This window comes from Pseudophryne corroboree, chromosome 6 (assembly GCF_028390025.1).
Source record: "Pseudophryne corroboree isolate aPseCor3 chromosome 6, aPseCor3.hap2, whole genome shotgun sequence".
Taxonomy (NCBI): domain Eukaryota; kingdom Metazoa; phylum Chordata; class Amphibia; order Anura; family Myobatrachidae; genus Pseudophryne; species Pseudophryne corroboree.
The window spans coordinates 583,011,584-583,033,943 of NC_086449.1; positions in this window are offsets into that span (position 1 = coordinate 583,011,584).

The window sequence follows — 22,360 nt, forward strand, 5'->3', positions numbered from 1 at the left end:
AGATTAAGGAGTTTAGAGGGAGGGGATTTTGTGGGGATATTGATTGGGATGTTGAAATCACCTAATCACCTAAGATAATGGAGGGAATGTCAGAAGAGAGGAAGTAAGGAAGCCAGGAAGCAAAGTTGTCAAGGAATTTGGAGGGAATGCCAGGTGGGCGATAACAGACAACTACTCTAAGATGGACAGGTTGGAAGAGGCAGATAGCATGGACCTCAAATGTAGAGAATGTAAGGGACAGTTCTGGGGGTATGAGTTGGTAGGAGTAGCTAGAGGGTAGTAGGACCCCAACACCACAGCTGTGGCAACCCCAGGTCGGGGTGAGTGTGAGAATGTGAGGTCCCCAGCAGAGAGAGCAGCAGGAGAAGTGGAGTCAGAAGGGGGTAATCCAGGATTCTGTATTGGCAAGGAAATGCAGGAAGTTGGAGATGAAAAGATCATGTGTGGGGACCAGTTTGTTACAAACAGATCTGGCATTCCATAGGGCACAGGATAGGGGGGGTGAGTTTGTGGGAGATGCGATAGGGGGTGTGAGCTTCTATGTTAGGAGGGGAAACTGCAGGAGGAAGTCAGGGAGTGCAGTGTGATGCAAATGGGGTTGAGGTGAAGTGACAGAGAAAGGAGGAAGTGAGCTGGTCTTGATGGTGGGGTAGTAGGACCATGGTCGGGCAGAAGTGACTGAAATTGGGGTGACAGGAAGGGAACGGGGGAAAGGAAGCAGAGGGGTGGATGGGATACAGAGGAAGGGTGAGAGTAGGAGATGTAGGAGACTAGGGGGGAGGATAGAGGTGAGAGGAAGGGGCAAAATAAAGAATTAGGTACACAAGGAGTGACGGAGAGGGTTGATAAAAACCTGAGCATAGTATGGGTGAGGTAAATGGGTGTAAAAGAATAAAATAAAAATTAGAAAAAGGAGTGGAGACTGTGTGATAGAGACAGAAAAGTAGAATTGCAGGAGTTCAGGTAAAAGTACGGTGTTGGTAAATGTTTATGTTAGATGACAAAAATAGATTTACAAGCGAAATGTAGTGAAAATTGATGGACAGAAATGGTTGAAGAAGTTGATAGAAGCTTCTCTTTGAGGACAGTGTGCGTAATCTCAGACTTACACATTGCTGACATGGACACTGCTAAACGTTCTTCAGGAATGTGTGACAGTTGTTCTACTGCCTTAGTGTTTTTTTTTATTTTTTTATACCTCTTCTAGACTGGGTGAAAAGAAGAAGATGCCTCACTGACAGTTGCAGTACCACTACTTAAAGGCCAGGACCCGAGTCTTTCCTTGTGGGTGAGTGAGCGAGGGCTTTCACATTTTAGCAGTTTATTAAATTCTACACACTGGAGGTACAAATTTTGATCCGATTGTCTGTTTGGGCACTATCGTTCACACAATGCAAGCCACGAAATGGTAATGATGTCATTATGTCAACCTCCTTTTAAGCCCCTTAGGGGAGGTTTATTAAAATTCTAATTATGCAGTCTTCCTATTTCCCACCTGCAGAATACCTATGTTACATGTAATCCTCCTAACATTTTGGGAAGTAAGAGAAAAAGTGATGAGTGAGTGAGTGAGTGAGTGAGTGAGTGAGTGAGTGAGTGAGTGAGGGCTTTCGCATTTATGTAGCTTATTAAATTCTACAAACTGGAGGTGCAATCCAAATGTTGATCCGATTGTCCATTTGGGCGTTATCGTTCACGCAACGCAAGCCACGCAACAGTAATGATGTCATTATGTCAACCCCATTTTCATCCCCTTAGCTGAGGTTTATTAAAATTCTAATTAAATAGTTTTCCTATTTCCCACCTGAAAAATACATACAGTATGTTAAATTTCAGCTTCCTAACATATCGGGAAGTAAGAGAATTAGTGATGAGTCAGTCAGTCAATGAGTAAGTGAGCAAGGGCTTTTGAATGACAGACAGACAGACAGACAGACAGACAGACAGACAGACAGACAGACAGACAGACAGATAGACAGATAGATAGATAGATAGATAGATAGATAGATAGATAGATAGATAGATAGATAGATAGATAGATAGATAGATAGTACACTGGGGTTTAGCAACAAAAAATATATATATTTTAAAATCATATATTTAGCTTTTGTAACTGGTGCAGAGCACGCCAAGATTGGCAGTGGACCCCTCTATGTACAACAAAGCACGGACACCCTACAGTGTCACAATACATGTATGATTAATTATACACTGTATGATTATACAACAGCCCCTTATGGACAGAGAGAATACCCCTGTAGGACACAGGGAACCCCTTTAGCAGCCCCAGCTCCTTGATGGACAAAAACAGAGCACCCCTGGATGGACACCGCACTGACACGTCCGTTCAATACAAGCTCCACAGCCGTAATAATATGGTGCAATCAGTGGGGGCCTTAATCCAAAACATGTGAGCATCTGACAGCGGGAGGATGATGTTCTACTGTACCTTTATTTGGGATCTGAGTCAGGTGGGAATACCCGTCTCGGATCGCAATGTTCGGGTGAGTCTGGTTCTCGGAGAACCGGATCCGCTCATCTCTAGATATAACTGTATCAATTTTTTGGGTTAACTTAAAAACATTAGTATTATATGTAACTACAACTGAATAATTATATAATTTAACTTGCATTTGTCAAAATCAAAAGAGCATCAATGTTTTCCCTTCCTCTATACCAATACTATGGTGTATTGTGCTGCATAAAATACAAGTTCACTTCATATTAATAAATAACAGCTAACAATAATTGCTTCAATGGTCATTGTTCACTGCACAGGTCGCACAATGAAATCCGTCTGGCAGCGACTAATTACACAGAAAGTGTGTTGTTCTGAGGCTTAGGATTGTGGACAGAAGAACAAGGCTGTGTATTCATCATGTATGAGAATAACATCCGCTGCCATGAGCTCAGCCTGGACCCTGCTCTAATTCTGATTGTGTGCTGTTGTTCCCAGCCTTCTGTATTGTGCAGCAGAGCTTTATGAACAGTCGCAGTTGCTGCAAACCAAGGTCAGGTTGTAATGGTAAGTGATGGTTCTAGATATAACATTAACATTTGTATTATTCATACAGTTGTTGTAACACAATAGTAACAATTGAAGCCTAACCATTAGCCCTTCTTATTATAAATTCTAGACAGCATTATTACACTATAATAAATAAAAAAACATGCTGTACTCTAGTAAGTATTAGACACTTAAACATTTAAACTGCAGTCCTATCACAATTTTGGGCTTTGTTTTCAAACGTCAGTGTTTTGATTGCAGCTTACTTTGCACTTTACACATAGAAAGACAAATGCCAATGCCTTAAAAATCATCCTACATGGAAAATATGGTATACTCCAGATCATGGGCATTTATTTACTATCATCGCAATGACGTGCTGTACAGCAATAAACAATGTGCATTTCTAGGTGGATGTGGCAAAATGTAGCAAAAAATGTAAAATACCTAAATGTAAGTAAAACATCCTCCATCCCCCCTCACTCATGAATAAAATAAGACAAAAGTAATGCTGAATAAGAGAAACAAAAAATTTTGGTCTTTTTCATACTTTACGATCCACGTGGACTAAGGTTGGGAATGGGAATCTTGCCCGAAGCATGGCGAGCGAAGTGAGCCATGAGAGGGGACGCGGTACACTAATTGGGGTTCTCATCACTCTACGAAGACGACGACACCAAAACAACATAAAAAAACTCATGTCGACCATTTGTCCATGTCGACCTAAGGTGTGTTGACCAATTGGTGTCGACCTACGGTGTGTCGACCTTTTTGGTGTTAACCTAGAGTCCCACACCCTGGTCATATATGTTGCTGTGAAAGTAAGCTAGCAGCCATGTCACTGTCCCCCAAGTGCCTAATCCACAGTGTCAACCAAGTGGCCCAAGGTCACAGACCATTTAAAATGATTTAATAGGCACTTCATTCATAATAGGAGGCTGCCATATTAGGGAAAGAATATGCTAAAAATGTCTCACCCAAAATAGAAGCCACTGTCAGTAGAAGACTCCCATATAAGCATAAAGAGAAAAAGATTACCCCTGAACTATGGAATAGAAAAACAAGAAGAATGACAAGATACCAATTAGAGAGATGAAAAGAGAAAGAAAATGAAAAAAGAGATCAGAGGAAGAAAGAAATTATCCAGTTGAGTTTTAATATATTAATATTTGTAGTTTTTTTATTATAAAAAAAATAGGCTATAAGATTTACAGGTTATATTATTTTAACTTAATATTAACTTATTTAAATGAATAATGTTGAAGAAGACTTATTGTTTTTAGATCAATTATATGCACACTACTGTTGAACACTAGTGTCCCTTCTCGCACTTGGTTTCAATTCATCCTCATGAGCGAATCCAGACGTGAGTACGGAACCAGGAGATTTGAAAACAGTTGCCGCAATGGAAGAAGTGGCAGCTCCAGCTCTCTCATGGGTCTATTTACTAAGCCTTGGATAGAGATAAAGTGGACTGAGATAAAGTACCAACCAGTCAGCTCCTAACTACTATGTCACACGTTGGGTTTGAAAAATGACAGTTAGGAGCTGATTGGTTGGTACCAATCCAAGGTTTAGTAAATAGACACCTAAGTCTGATGGCTGCCTTCTTCAGCTCTATCCGTAAATTTTCAATAGGGCTCATAGAAGGGCACTTCAAAACAGTTCAATGTTCTCTTCTTATCCATTCTTGGGTGTTTTTAGCTGGGTGTTTTTGGTCCATATACATCCAGGGGCTCTGCCCCAGTGTTAAAAAGAAAGTCCCAGTATACTGTGTGTGTACATCCAGGGGCTGGTGTGTCCTATGTATCAGTATCAGTCCACGGATGTCTGGTGGTGTCTCTGACAACATGGGGTGATCTGCCACATCTGGACACCACATTATAAAAAAAAGATATCTTAGAGCTTGAAAGGGTGCAGAGGTGAGCTACAAAATTGATTAAGGGGTTAGAGGCACTGGATTATGAGGAAAGGCTTACTAGGTTGGATATGTTTACACTACAAAAGAGGCATCTAAGAGGGGACTTTATAAATATTTATAAATATATAAAAGGACAATACATGAAGCTAAAAGGAGATCTGTTTATTGAGAGATCTCTACACAGGACACACGGACACCCTCTGAGGTTAGAGGATAGGAGATTTCATACCCAGCGGGAGGAGGGGGTTCTTCACAGTAAAGCAGTAAGAATCTGGAATTATTTGCCAGTGAAGGTAGTAATTTCAGACTCGGTCAATACTTTTAAAAACGAGTCATTATGGGATAAGCTATGATTATATAGGGAATAGTATAGGGTCAAAATATAAAGGTTGAACTCGATGGACAACTTGTCTTTTTTCAACCTCATTAACCATGTTACTATGGTACTATATTACTATATACATCCAGGGGCTCTGCCCCAGTGTTAAAAAAAAAAATCCCAGTATACTGTGTGGGTACATCCAGGGGCTGTACAGTTTCAGTCCAGGGGTGCTCTGTCTGTCAAAACAGTCCAATGTTCTCTTCTTATCCATTCTTATCCATTCTTGGTAGAGATGTGCGGTGGGCACTTTTCGTGTTTTGGTTTTGGTTCTGGTTCCATGCTCGTGTTTTGGATCTGGATTAGTTTTGCCAAAACCACCCTTTTGTGTTTTGGTTTTAGATCTGGATGATTTTTGAAAAAAACATAAAAACAGCTAAAATTACAGAATTTGGGGGTAATTTTGATTCTACGGTATTATTAACCCCAATAACATTCATTTCCACTCATTTCCAGTCTATTCTGAACACCTCACAATATTGTTTTTAAGTGAAAATGTTGCACCAAGGTGGCTGTATGACTAAGCTAAGCGGCACAAACACCTGGCCCATCTAGGAGTGGCACTGCAATGGCAGACAGGATGGCATTTAAAAAAACTAGTCCCCAACGAGCACATCATGCAAAGAAGAAAAAGAGGTGCAATGAGGTACTGCAGATACACGTTCCTACTATCTGTATGTGACACCTGCACAGTATCACTTCTCTCATTCTGTGTGATCAGTGTAAATATACCGCAGATACATGTTCCTACTATCTGTATGTGACACCTGCACAGTATCACTTCTCTCATTCTGTATGATCAGTGTAATTATACTGCAGATATATGTTCCAACTATCTGTATGTGACAACTGCACAGTATCACCTCTCTCATTCTGTATGATCAGTGTAATTATACTGCATATACATGTTCCTACTATCTGTATGTGACAACTGCACAGTATCACCTCTCTCATTCTGTATGATCAGTGTAAATATACCGCAGATACACATTCCTACTATCTGTATGTGACACCTGCACAGTATCACTTCTCTCATTCTGTATGATCAGTGTAAATATACCGCAGATACACATTCCTACTATCTGTATGTGACACCTGTACAGTATCACTTCTCTCATTCTGTATGATCAGTGTAATTATACTGCAGATATATATTCCTACTATCTGTATGTGACAACTGCACAGTATCACTTCTCTAATTCTGTACGATCAGTGTAATTATACTGCAGATACACGTTCCTACTATCTATATGTGACAGCTGCACAGTATCACTTCTCTCATTCTGTATGATCAGTATAATTATACTACAGATTCATGTTCCTACTACTGTATCTGTATGTGACAGCTGCACAGTATCACTTTTATTATTCTGTACAATCAGTGTAATTATACTGCAGATACACATTCCTACTATCTGTATGTGAAACCTGCACAGTATCACTTCTATTATTCTGTATGGTCAATGCAATTATACTGCAAATATAAGTTCCTATATGTATGTGACACTGCACAGTATCACTTCCCTTATTCTGTATGATCAGGTACATGTTCCTACTATCTATATGTGACACCTGCACAGTATCACTTCTCTCATTCTGTATGATCAGTGTAGTCTTATACAGTAGCACTGGACATATGGCAGCAGAGGACACCACCACTGTGACTGGACTGATGCAGCACAAGACACCACCACTGGACTGATGCAGCACAAGACACCACCACTGGACTGGACTTATACAGCAGCCCTGAACATATGGCAGCAGAGGACACAACCACTGTGACTGGACTGATGCAGCACAAGACACCACCACTGGACTGATGCAGCACAAGTCAGCACCACTAGACTGGACTTACACAGCAGCACTGGACATATGGCAGCAGAGGACACAACCACTGTGACTGGACTGAGGCAGGACATAGAGGACGGAGACACATCCTCTCTCTACACTCTCCAATGCTGGAGTTAAAATGCCCGCGACGCGCAGCTTCTTATATGGAATCCAAACCCTGCGAGAATCCGACAGCGGGATAATAATGTTTTGCCTTGTTCTGGTTTCCGAGTCAGGCGGGAAAACCTGTGCTGAACTCAGATCCAGGCTTGGGTAGTGAAGTTTGGTAGGGTTCGATTCTCAGGGAACTGAACCTGCTCATCTCTAATTCTTGGGTGTTATTAGCTGTGTGTTTTGGTAGGGATAAGTGGGTCCAGTTCTCTAAGAATCTGACCCACCCGAACTTTGCATTCCAAGTCCGGATCTGAGTCTGGCTCGGGATTTCCCGCCAGACTCGAATACCAAAACGAGGCAAAACATCATCATCTGCTGTTGGATTCTCACAGAGTTTTGGATTCTTTAAAGGTCCCGGTGATCTGCACCATTTTCACTCCGGCTGTGGAGAGTGTACTAAATGGCCGTGTCCACATCAGTGTTGCGGGTTGTGTGGCATGGGACTGCTGACTGCTGTAGGGCTGGTGTATCAGTCCAGGGGTGCTCTATCTGTCGTCTGGTGCTGTATCTGACAAGGGGTGATCCGTCCATATACATCCAGGGGCTTTGCCCCAGTGTTAATAAAAATCTGAGTATACTGTGTGAGTACATCCAGGGGTTGGTGTGACCTACGTAACAGTCCAGGGGTGCTCTGACTGTTGCCAGGTGGTGTATTTGACAACAAGGGGCGATCTGTCCATCCTAGAGGTGATTTGTCCATCCATTCAGGGGCTCCGCCCCAGTGTAAAATTAAAATAATAAAAGCTAAAAAGCCTAAAATATAATTATTAAAAAAAATAATTGTTTGTTTGTGCTGTACCCCAGTGTACAATTTTTATTTTATTTTCATAAGCACTGTGACACTGCCGGACAGACAGCAGTATATTATTTTTTCTGAATCATACACGTATTGTGCGATATTGTTGGTGAAATTAAACCACAGTGTTTGATTACTATTTCTAACTCATACACGTATTGTGAGACACTGTTTGTCAGAATTAAACCGCAATGTTTGATCACTGTTTCTGATTCATACTAGTGATGTGCAGCGTAAATTTTTCAGGTTTTGTGTTTTGGTTTTGGATTCGGTTCCACGGCCGTGTTTTGGATTCGGAGGCGTTTTGGCAAAACCTCCCTGAATTTTTTTTGTCGGATTCGGGTGTGTTTTGGATTCGGGTGTTTTTTCACAAAAAACCCTCAAAAACAGCTTAAATCATAGAATTTGGGGGTCATTTTGATCCCATAGTATTATTAACCTCAATAACCATAATTTCCATTCATTTCCAGTCTATTCTGAACTCCTCACACCTCACAATATTATTTTTAGTCCTAAAATTTGCACCAAGGTCGCTGGATGACTAAGCTAAGCGACCCAAGTGGCCGACACAAACACCTGCCCCATCTAGGAGTTGCACTGCAGTGTCAGACAGGAAGGCAGATTAAAAAAATAGTCCCCAAACAGCACATGATGCAAAGAAAAAAATAGGCGCAATGAGGTAGCTGTGTGACTAAGCTAAGCGACCCAAGTGGCCGACACAAACACCTGGCCCATCTAGGAGTGGCACTGCAGTGTCAGACAGGATGGCACTTCCAAAAAATAGTCCCCAAACAGCACATGATGCAAAGAAAAAAAGAGGCGCAATGAGGTAGCTGTGTGACTAAGCTAAGCGACCCAAGTGGCCGACACAAACACCTGGCCCATCTAGGAGTGGCACTGCAGTGTCAGACAGGATGGCACTTCCAAAAATAGTCCCCAAACAGCACATGATGCAAAGAAAAATGAAAGAAAAAAGAGGTGCAAGATGGAATTGTCCTTGGGCCTTCCCACCCACCCTTATGTTGTATAAACAAGACATGCACACTTTAACAAACCCATCATTTCAGCGACAGGGTCTGCCACACAACTGTGACTGAAATGACTGGTTGGTTTGGGCCCCCACCAAAAAAGAAGCAATCAATCTCTCCTTGCACAAACTGGCTCTACAGAGGCAAGATGTCCACCTCCTCCTCATCGTCCGATTCCTCACCCCTTTCACTGTGTACATCCCCCTCCTCACAGATTATTAATTTGTCCCCACTGGAATCCACCATCTCAGGTCCCTGTGTACTTTCTGGAGGCAATTGCTGGTGAATGTCTCTACGGAGGAATTGATTATAATTAATTTTTATGAACATCATCTTCTCCACATTTTCTGGAAGTAACCTCGTATGCCGATTGCTGACAAGGTGAGCGGCTGCACTAAACACTCTTTCGGAGTACACACTGGACGGGGGGCAACTTAGGTAAAATAAAGCCAGTTTGTGCAAGGGCCTCCAAATTGCCTCTTTTTCCTGCCAGTATACGTACGGACTGTCTGACGTGCCTACTTGGATGCTGTCACTCATATAATCCTCCACCATTCTTTCAATGGTGACAGAATCATATGCAGTGACAGCAGACGACATGTCAGTAATCATTGGCAGGTCCTTCAGTCCGGACCAGATGTCAGCACTTGCTCCTGACTGGCCGGCATCACCGCCAGCGGGTGGGCTCGGAATTTTTAGCCTTTTCCTCGCAGCCCCAATTGCGGGAGAATGTGAAGGAGGAGCTGTTGATGGGTCACGTTCCGCTTGACTTGACAATTTTCTCACCAGCAGGTCTTTGAACCTCTGCAGACTTGTGTCTGCCGGAAAGAGAGACACAACGTAGGTTTTAAATCTAGGATCGAGCACGGTGGCCAAAATGTAGTGCTCTGATTTCAACAGATTGACCACCCATGAATCCTGGTTAAGCGAATTAAAGGCTCCATCCACAAGTTCCACATGCCTAGCGGAATCGCTCTGTTTTAGCTCCTCCTTCAATCTCTCCAGCTTCTTCTGCAAAAGCCTGATGAGGGGAATGACCTGACTCAGGCTGGCAGTGTCTGAACTGACTTCACGTGTGGCAAGTTCAAAGGGTTGCAGAACCTTGCACAACGTTGAAATCATTCTCCACTGCGCTTGAGTCAGATGCATTCCCCCTCCTTTGCCTATATCGTAGGTAGCTGTATAGGCTTGAATGGCCTTTTGCTGCTCCTCCATTCTCTGAAGCATATAGAGGGTTGAATTCCACCTCGTTACCACCTCTTGCTTCAGATGATGGCAGGGCAGGTTCAGTTGTTTTTGGTGGTGCTCCAGTCTTCTGTACGTGGTGCCTGTACGCCGAAAGTGTCCCGCAATTCTTCTGGCCACCGACAGCATCTCTTGCACACCCCTGTCGTTTTTTAAAAAATTCTGCACCACCAAATTCAAGGTATGTGCAAAACATGGGACGTGCTGGAATTTGCCCAGATTTAATGCACACACAATATTGCTGGCGTTGTCCGATGCCACAAATCCACAGGAGAGTCCAATTGGGGTAAGCCATTCCGCGATGATCTTCCTCAGTTGCCGTAAGAGGTTTTCAGCTGTGTGCGTATTCTGGAAAGCGGTGATACAAAGCGTAGCCTGCCTAGGAACGAGTTGGCGTTTGCGAGATGCTGCTACTGGTGCCGCCGCTGCTGTTCTTGCTGCGGGAGGCAATACATCTACCCAGTGGGCTGTCACAGTCATATAGTCCTGAGTCTGCCCTGCTCCACTTGTCCACATGTCCGTGGTTAAGTGGACATTGGGTACAACTGCATTTTTTAGGACACTGGTGAGTCTTTTTCTGACGTCCGTGTACATTCTCGGTATCGCCTGCCTAGAGAAGTGGAACCTAGATGGTATTTGGTAACGGGGGCACACTACCTCAAGAAATTGTCTAGTTCCCTCTGAATTAACAGTGGATACTGGAACCACGTTTCTCACCGCCCAGGCTGCCAAGGCCTGAGTTATCCGCTTTGCAGCAGGATGACTGCTGTGATATTTCATCTTCCTCGCAAAGGACTGTTGGACAGTCAATTGCTTACTGGAAGTAGTACAAGTGGTCTTCCGACTTCCCCTCTGGGATGACGAACGACTCCCAGAAGCAACAACAGCAGCGCCAGCAGCAGTAGGCGTTACACTCAAGGATGCATCAGAGGAATCCCAGGCAGGAGAGGACTCGTCAGACTTGACAGTGACATGGCCTGCAGGACTATTGGCTTTCCTGTCTAAGGAGGAAATTGACACTGAGGGAGTTGGTGGTGTGGTTTGCAGGAGCTTGGTTACAAGAGGAAGGGATTTAGTTGGCAGTGGACTGCTTCCGCTGTCACCCAAAGTTTTTGAACTTGTCAATGACTTCTGATGAATGCGCTCCAGGTGACGTATAAGGGAGGCGCTCCAGGTGACGTATAAGGGAGGATGTTCCTAGGTGGTTAACGTCCTTACCCCTACTTATTACAGCTTGACAAAGGCAACACACGGCTTGACACCAGGGACAATATTTACTCATATTCGTGTTTTTTGTCAGTTTGTGTACTGTTTAAACTCGTTTTGTATTGGGTGCATTTTCATGCAACTTTTTGAATCCATATACGTAAAGTTACGTAGCAGTCGACTTTATGGTTGTCGTGTTTTCCGATGTCGATGCCAGTTGTGGTTTTTTTTTGGCACATTTACGGCCGTCATTGTCATTTGCGTACATGTTTTTGTTGTTTTTGCTGTTTTTTTTCCTAAGTTAAACGCGGCAGGGTTTTTTTTCCCCGTGGCCGCATTTTCACTTTCAGTTTCGATTTTCATCTCCGTTCGTGATTGGTTGTGTTTCAGATGGTAGGAGTGTCTGTGCGCAACCATATAAATACGCCCCAAACCGTCCGCACCTCGTGGGTTTAGTTAGTGGAGAGGAGGAGGGAGGTTGTGCTGGGGAGGTAGGTGAATTTGTGGTTTGGTGAGGAGTGTTGGTAGCGATTTCTGAGTGTGGTATTGTGTTTGAAAGTCGTCTTGTCATTCTTGTTGTCTTGTATTTTGTGGTTTTGTCTCATTTTTAGTCCAAGTTATTATTCTTTATAGTCCCTTGTCAGTGTGTGTGTGTGTGTGTGTGTGTGTGTGTGTCTGTGTGTGTGTGTGAGTTGTGTAGTGGTAGTGGAGGAGTGTGTTGTTTTTTTGTTTTTTTTTCTGTGTTAACTGTTTAGACACACAATTATGTGTGACTCAGAGGTGGGTGAGGTGGAGGATGTGAGTGAGGGGGAGGAGGTCGGTCAGGTGGTGGAGGTGAGTGTTAGTGTGGTTAGTGAGGTGGAGGAGGTGGGTGAGGTTGCTGCAGCAGCCTCAAGTGATAGTGACAGTCAGAGTGCTCCGCAGCCACGCACCACTAAGACTGGGCGGAATGTTAAGGTTAGTTTTGCTGAAAATGTGGCATTGGTGCATGAGCTGATGAAGTATCAGAGGCAGCTATTTGGCCCTGAGTCCGCCAAGGTGCCAACACGGACGAAGACGGTGTTGTGGGTGAAAGTTGTTGCTGCTGTCAATAGTGAGGGGGTGGTCAAGCGAACGGAGGACACGTGCCGCAAATGGTACTATGACATAAAGCGACGTGTCAAGTCCAAAATGGCCAAGGAGGCCAAGTCAGCTCGGAAAACCGGTGGTGGGCAGCCCTATATTGCAATATATCTGGAGTATGAGGAGCGCATGTGGAGTGTAATCCCTCCAGAAGTTGTCTCTGCAACCCATGTCCGGGATTCAGATAGGCCCAGGAAGAATGGTGAGCATGTGTATTTGCATTTACATTCTATGGTTTTTTGGTTTTTTTAAATGTGTGTCATGTGACGTTGCATATTACTCCCATCTTCAAGTCTGTGTCAGCAAATACATTGTTTTGGTTCATAAGAAAAATAGACCCCTTGTGCGCTTAAATACTAATAGCAGCCCTTGGATACCAAGGAAATCATTCACCGTGATTCACAATAATGTAATAAAAACAAAATGGATGTGGCACCACGTGGCGCTATGTTTATACCCTCAAAATAAAGGACCTTACACAATGGAGTCTGATTTGTTCTCATAGATAGTAAGGTTCATATGATGCATACAGATTTCTAGAATGCAAAAGAACACACAAACATAGTGCAACTCTGTTTTAACACCAAAAACACTTCAATCTGTATGGTCCCACTCACATAAGGCGGTTTTAATATTGCATGTAGATAGTCAAGGATGATGAAATTGCCACTGTACTCAGTGGGACGAGACTCCTTAATGGATGGCTTAGAAAGAAAAAAGGAAATAGTGCACTAACGTCTTAAAAGACAAACGGATTTAATAAAAAATGCACTTACAAACATTGAATAAAAATCAGCATATAGAGAATCAAATGGACTCCTGAACAGGAAAACTGTTGCCGAGAATATTCACCGCAAAGTCCCAGTGAGATGCCGTCTCCAGCCGCACATTGACCTCAGTTCCCGTCCGCACGTCCTTGTCCTCACCAACTCCCGGCTTTAGCGCTTTCGGACATCGTCCTTCATCAGAAGCATGAGAGTTGATGCAAGAAGGAGTCCATTTGATTCTCTATATGCTGATTGAAGTGTTTTTGGTGTTAAAACAGAGTTGCACTATGTTTGTGTGTTCTTTTGCATTCTAGAAATCTGTATGCATCATATGAACCTTACCATCTATGAGAACAAATCAGACTCCATTGTGTAAGGTCCTTCATTTTGAGGGTATAAACATAGCGCCACGTGGTGCCACATCCATATTGTTTTGGTTAATGTTTTATACAAAAGCCAATGTAACATCTTACTTTATTGTATGTCATGTGTTTTTCTGACAGATATTTTGCATGTGTAGTTTGGACTTGGTGTGTCTCTGAATTGTCCTGCAATAATGTTTTCCTTTTGGCCAATTTTTCAATTAAAATTGTGACTATGTTTTATATTTTTGTGATCCATGTGCAATGTTTTTAAAACAGTGGTTGTCATGTTAGAGGCTGGAGTACTGGAAAGTGGTTTGGAATCCACTTACATGTGTAGTGTCATTATTAGATAATAGTAATTATTTAATTAAATTAACAATAATTTTTTGCTTGTATTTGTACCGTGACACCACACTGCAGTGTAATTTTTGTGAAAAATTGCTACATTTTGTCTTGGCTCATATAGTGGTAATGTGTCTTTGGAGTGCCACATCACATAGCAATGTATATATTGCATCTGTAATATTTTTCCTTTCAATACAAAATGAAGATGTGTGTGTATATTTTTTATTATTTTTTTTCTTTAACTTGTGGCCTATGTCAGTGTCCTGTACATGTTTTCCTGTGTTGATGTTGCCATAGTGCATATGTGTTTTGGTCAATGTTTTTTTTTTTTTGTATTTCCGGTCCTTATGTCTTTTAAAAATAAGAACCAAGCATTTCTTCAAGAATAAATGTTTATAAGCATAATGAGTGGATGTATACACAATAGTATGATTAAATTATTATTATTTTTTATTTCATACAGTGTTAGAAAAAAGCAGTACTACTCGTCGGCCAGTAACTCCTATCACATCTGATGATGATGACGCTGCAGAAGCAGGTAAAGTGTCCATTGTAGTATAGGGTATGCTTGTAAAGGAATGGCCATAACAAAATTGCAATTTCATTAAAAGGTCCATCAAAAGAAGTATGGAGCAGCAGAAGTGGCACTTCTGAAAGACATCACCACAAAAAACCTGTGGCCGAAAAGAAAGCAAGGTCGTATGTCCCGGCCCAAACACAGCAGGCTACCCCGCCACAAAGATTATCGTCCGTATGTTCTGTCCCCCCACTCCAAATTTTGGACACACCTCCAAGACACCATCCACACTCCCCTCATCTTGATTGTGAGTATCAAACTGAAAAAAATGTGTAAAATTTCAGTACATAATCAAAATATTTCATACCCGCATTAAGTCAAAACACATCAAAAACTTAAATACTTACCGCAGTAAGTAAAAGCTGAAATGTAATCCAAGCTAAATGTCCTTGTCCACATCCAGTAAAGATATGTATGTCCACTTGAGCCATGCAGTATGACATTGTGTGTAAGATGCTGCAACAAAAAAGCATGTTGGTTTTATTGCAAAAAGTAAGGTTGTTTTTCCACATTTCACATGTGTGTTTGAGGTAACATTGCAAAATACATATAACAACATTACTATGTTTGTTTGAACAAAGCTATAAGGTAACACATTATGTATTCCAATGTGTTTTTATGGTGGAGTATGTGTGAGCTACAATAAAACTGAAGTGTTTGCTTTCACAATTAAGTAACCAGACACATTTGCCACAAACAGGCATATGTATGTATTTAAGCTATGAGTGATGATGTTGCTAGGCAGAATAGTTGTAAGCAACAGTGAATCACATGTGTTCCATGTGTAGTGATTTGTTTACATTTCTCAAACATATGGATAGCTAACGGAGATTTGTTTAACATTTCAGCTTCTAGTCCTGGGAACAGCATCCCTCCGCAACAACAGCAACACAGTGACATGGAGGAGACAAACATCTTATAAATGCAGCCATTAATGCAAGGAATGAGCCCCCCAGCACCTGTGAGTACACCACCACAGCAAAGCACACCACCACCACAACACAGCCCAACAACACCAGGAACACAAGGCCCTGATCAGGTGTTTTGGACCATTTGGACTAGACAGCAGGCCACTAATGACGATTGCCTGCGTAAGCAGACACAAATGTTTGCAAGCCTACCAGCTCACCTCAGAAGAATATCAAGAAATCTGAGTAGACAAAATGAATAAACAACCAGAATAAGCAATACCATGGAACTCATGCGTACAGACATTACACAGGTCATGGGCAACTTACAGCGCATAATGGAAGAACAGCACAGACAACAGCAAAGTTATATGAGCATTTTTCAAAATAATCAAAAGATTAATGAAAGTTTATTCCGAATAGTAGACAATCAAAATGCTGCTACACGTGAACTCAATGCCACCCTCACTAACCTGAATGAAACACTCAGATGCATGCACCAACAGCAAACAAGCAGCAGTTCTGGTACGACTACTCCAAATATCACGCCAGTCTCATCACCACCAAGACGCTCCACCATAGCACGACAACATGACAGTGCTAAAGGCAAAGGGCAGGACAAGCAGCCACCAAAAAAAATTTGAAAAAAATACAAGTTAGACATTTGGGATAAGTAACTCAAAATAGTTAGTAAGTGTATTTTTGGCAAAAAATATATAACACTTAGCTCCTTGACACTTTTTTCAACATCATTAATTATAAGTGCTACAAACAAAAACAAAAAATTTGTACGCACATTTATTCTTTACCATTTATTTTGGTATTGGAGGAGGGAAATGTTGATGAAGCCACACATACATGTTAGCAGGAAGTAAACTGACCACTTGATTTTTTTCTAATCATTACTCTTTCTAGATTCCAATCATTCTCTTTTCCTGCAGACACAATAATTGGCAGCCAGGCAGAATGTCTTTAGCAGGAAGTAAACTGACCACTTGATTTTTTTTTCTAATCATTACTCTTTCTAGATTCCAATCATTCTCTTTTCCTGTAGACACAATAATTTGCAGCCAGGCAGAATGTCTTTAGCAGGAAGTAAACTGACCACTTGATTTTTTTTCTAATCATTACTCTTTCTAGATTCCAATCATTCTCTTTTCCTGCAGACAATCCAAATTACAATGTTATTGATACATATTTTAGCTTTCTTCTCTATACAACATTACAAGAAGAACACAATTGAGTTGCGTAAAAAACTTGTAATATGTTGGCTTGTTTTGTTTTAAAAACATTGTCAAAATGAATGTCAATATTGTTGGGACATGTTTGTGTGTGTTAAAAATTAGTAAGAATGTTTTTACACATGATGCTGAAACAAACAAATATGTACTTTTACATCAAAAATCAAAGAATGTGTATAATAATGTATATGTGTGGCAAACTGTGTATTTACTTACACATCATCAAGTTTACGGCATCAAACATTAGGAAATAAATTATTCCTGATTACAGTAAGTTTGTGTGTCTTAAATATGATGGTGCATCACACATAGAGACACATGTATTCCTCAAGGCTAACATATTATATGTTGAGGAGTGTTTTTTGGGAACACAGGTTCTCAAACTCGGCCCTCAGGAACCCACACAGTGCATGTTTTGCAGGTCTCCTCACAGAATCACAAGTTACATAATTTGCTCCACCTGTGAACCTTTTAACATATGTCTGTGAGTAATTCATACACCTGTGCTTCTACTGGGTTACGTGAAAAACATGCACTGTGTGTGGTCCTGAGGGTCAAGTTTGGGAACCTGTGCATTAGGACGTTACACACAATGATAAAGTGAAATACAAAATGGATTATGTGGGCTTGTAAGAAATTAGCACTGCAAGTTTACGACCACTTATCCAGACTTAATGCATGCCACTCATAATCTGTTGTTTGGAGAATAAAAATACACACAATACACATGCGACAATTGTTTTTCATAAAGCGAGGGTATGTTTGCATGTGTCAAGGAGACAGACACATTCTGAGTAATGGTTTTTTGAAAAAAAAGGCAAAACATCTATTTATGATTACACAACAAATGAAATAAGCAAACCAAGCTTACCTTAGAAATAGCGATTGATGATCTCTTGCCTAACCTGCCTCCCTACATCTGTACTCCAAGTATCACCAGATGTCTCTAATTCCTCTGCTTGCTGGCTGCTTTCTTCCTCCTCCTCCTCCTACTCCTCCTCAACATGTGGCAGATGTTGTTGCAAACACATGTTATGAAGAAAGCAGCAGCAGAACACAATTTGAGTCACCTTGGAGGGACTATACAACAAAAGGCCACCAGACTTATCCAGACACCGAAAACTAGATTTCAGCACACCAAAACATCTTTCTATCACATTCCGCGTGGACTTATGTGCATGATTGTAATTGTGTTCAGCAGGGGTATCAGGTCGGGACAATGGAGTTAGAAGCCAAGAGAAACAGCCATATCCTCCATCACCTAAAAGACAGATATAGTAACGTGATTCATGTTAAGATACAGCAACACATAAGTAAAACACTGTGGGGCAGATGTATTAACCTGTAGAAGGCATAAGGAAGTGAAAAACCAGTGATATGTGCAAGGTAATAAAGGCAGCAGACAATCTGTTCCTAAATGTTCATTTACATATTGGAGCTGATTGGCTGGTGCCTTTCTCACCTTGCACAGATCACTGGTTTCTCACTTCCTTATGCCTTCTACAGGTTAATACATCTGCACCTGTATTTGGACAAAGTATACGCAGGCATACACATATCAAATTACATACCCAGCAGCCATCCATCTGGCATTTGTCCGTCCTCAAACTTATCAAAGAGGGATGACTGACTGAGGATGAAGGAGTCATGGCAGCCCCCAGGGTAACCAGCAACAACACTCATTATTTTGAGATTTGCATCACAAACCACCTGCACATTTGTGGAGTGTTCGAAATGGCATTTTGTATATATGTGCTGCCTGCCCCTAGGTGGTCTCAGCTGAATGTGTGTGCAATCTATGGCTCCAAGCACATTGGGCATGCCAGCCAGCTCATAGAAATCTACCCTGACGGAATGCCACAGAAACTCCTGGGTAGGGAAGCAGATTGAGGCCTCGATGTGGGGCTGCAAAACAGCCAACACCTGTGTGTATATTTTAAAGAACAATAAACATGAGATTTTAGGACAGAACTGGCCAGCGAGAAATTAAAACAAACACAAAACAGAAGAGGTCGTTAGGTATACATCACATGTGTTAAGATTCTGGAAAATGAGGACTGTGAGATTCCTATGACATCCTCAGACACAGCCTGAAAGCTGCCAGTAGCCATAAAGTGCAACACAGCCAGGAGTTTGTGCAGACCTGAGACAGAGCGAGAGCGTGCTGTCTCAGGGTCTAGGCCCAGTTTGCCAAGGTCATACAGATGGAAAATGTTGTTACGATTTAGACGGAGCATCTGTATGACCTTATCATCGGACAATGCGTTCAAGTTTAAACACCCCCTAAAAAAACGAGGCCTGCGCAGCCTCCGCGGAACCTGTACAACCTGCTGACCATGTTCAGTTTCTTGGCCCTGGTTACTTACAGGCTGATGTCTGAGTCTGAGGAATCCCACAGCACACAAAAGATCACTGGCCCACAGTCCTGCTGCCATTTCTGAGTGTAGGTGTATTAAAATGGGCCTAACATCCTTTTATAGGCATCCTAATTCAGGTGTGAGTGATTTTTGCAACACATGTAAACACATGTAAACACGACTGAAAAAAGCAGGTCTATTTTTTGCCGCTTTTTTTAACGAATCGCAAAAAAATACGACCGCATTTGAGCACTCAGAGACTAACCCAAATACGAATGAATACTGAATGCCCGTATTCTATGTAATAACAGCCGCGTTTGACCAATGGTCTATTCATTCGTATTTGTGAACGTTGACATTCAAACCATTACGAATAGTCCAAACACTGCCGAGATTGGTGCTTAGTGAATTCCCGGATTGGGACTTAGAAAAAAAAACACAAATCGGACAAACTCGATTTTTCAGTAAATATTGGCCCAGTTGTCCACATTTCTGTTGAAATAATTCCACACCGAAGAGGTGATTTTCTTTGTATTTTGACCAGGCATGTCAATGGCCATATTCGTCCCACGGACAACATGTGTCTCCCCGGGTGCCTGACTTAAACAAACCACCTCACCATCAGAATCCTCCTTGTCAATTTCCTCCCCAGCGCCAGCAACACCCATATCCTCATCCTGGTGTACTTCAACAGTGACATCTTCAATTTGACTATCAGGAACTGGACTGCGGGTGCTCCTTCCAGCACTTGCAGGGGGCGTGCAAATGGTGGAAGGCGCCACCTCTTCCCGTCCAGTGTTGGGAAGGCCAGGCATCACAACCGACACAATTGGACTCTCCTTGGGGATTTGTGATTTAGAAGAACGCACAGTTCTTTGCTGTGCTTTTGCCATCTTAAGTCTTTTAAGTTTTCTAGCAGGAGGATGAGTGCTTCCATCCTCATGTGAAGCTGACCCACTAGTCATGAGGAACATAGGAGAGGGCCTCAGCCATTCCTTGCCACTTCGTGTCGTAAATGGCATATTGACAAGTTTACGCTTCTCCTCAGACGATTTTAATTTTGATTTTTGGGTCATTTTACTGAACTTTTGTTTTTTGGATTTTACATGCTCTCTACTATGACATTGGGCATCGGCCTTGGCAGACGACGTTGATGGCATTTCATCGTCTCGGCCATGACTAGTGGCAGCAGCTTCAGCATGAGGTGGAAGTGGATCTTGATCTTTCCCTATTTTACCCTCCACATTTTTGTTCTCCATTTTTTATGTGTGGAATTATATGCAAGTAATATATTTATCAATAGCAATGGCCTACTACTATATATACTGATCACAAATACTGAAATGCACCACAGGTATGGATGGATAGTATACTTGACGACACAGAGGTAGGTAGAGCAGTGGCCTACTGTACCATACTGCTATATATTATATATACTGGTGGTCAGCAAACTGTGCAAAACTGAAATGCACCACAGGTATGGATGGATAGTATACTTGACGACACAGAGGTAGGCAGAGCAGTGGCCTACTGTACCGTACTGCTATATATTATATATAATGGTGGTCAGCAAATTGTGCAAAACTGAAATGCACCACAGGTATGGATGGATAGTATACTTGACGACACAGAGGTAGGTAGAGTAGTGGCCTACTGTACCGTACTGCTATATATTATATATACTGGTGGTCAGCAAACTGTGCAAAACTGAAATGCACCACAGGTATGGATGGATAGTATACTTGACGACACAGAGGTAGGTAGATCAGTGGCCTACTGTACCGTAATGCTATATATTATATACTGGTGGTCAGCAAACTGTGCAAAACTGAAATGCACCACAGGTATGGATGGATAGTATACTTGACGACACAGAGGTAGGTAGAGCAGTGGCCTTCTGTACCGCACTGCTATATATTATATATACTGGTGGTCAGCAAACTGTGCAAAACTGAAATGCACCACAGGTATGGATGGGATAGTATACTTGACGACACAGAGGTAGAGCAGTGGACTACTGTACCGTACTGCTATATATATAGTTATACTGGTGGTCAGCAAAATTCTGCACTGTCCTCCTACTATATACTACAATGCAGCACAGATATGGAGCGTTTTTCAGGCAGAGAACGTATAATACTGGTGGTCACTGGTCAGCAAAACTCTGCACTGTCCTCCTACTATATAATACTGCTTGTCCCCAGTCCCCACAATAAAGCAATTAGCACACTGAGCACAGATATTTGCAGCACACTGAGCACAGATATGGAGCGTTTTTCAGGCAGAGAACGTATAATACTGGTGGTCACTGGTCAGCAAAACTCTGCACTGTCCTCCTACTATATAATACTGCTGGTCCCCAGTCCCCACAATAAAGCAATTAGCACACTGAGCACAGATATTTGCAGCACACTGAGCACAGATATGGAGCGTTTTTCAGGCAGAGAACGTAGATATTTGCACTTGCAGCACACTGAGCACAGATATTTGCAGCACACTGAGCACAGATATTTGCAGCCCACTGAACATAGAAACTGAGAGGACGCCAGCCACGTCCTCTCACGATCATCTCCAATGCACGAGTGAAAAATGGCGGCGACGCGCAGCTCCTTATATAGAATACAAATCTTGCGAGAATCTGACCGCGGGATGATGACGTTCGGGCGCGCTCGGGTTAACCAAGCAAGGCGGGAGGATCCGAGTCTGCTCAGACCCGTGCAAAAAAGGGTGAAGTTCAGGGGGGTTCGGATCCCGAAAATTCGAACCCGCTCATCACTAATTCATACACATATTGTGCGCCACTGTTGGAGAAATGAAACACCCAGCGGTCGCGCCTAACAAGGCGTGATAGCGGCAAGATGTAGCCACGATGAACATGGCTACATCTGTATGAGTCCCTGCTACTACACCCCAAGTGTCTTCTGTGGCCATGCTACTACTACTACTACACCCCCTACTACTGTGTTCCTACTACAATGTGTTCCTGCTACTACTACTTACCACTATCCACATATCATGTATCACTACTCCTACCAATCTGTGATGTGTCCCTACTTCTATTACATCTCTGGAGGGCAATACAATGTGTGTGT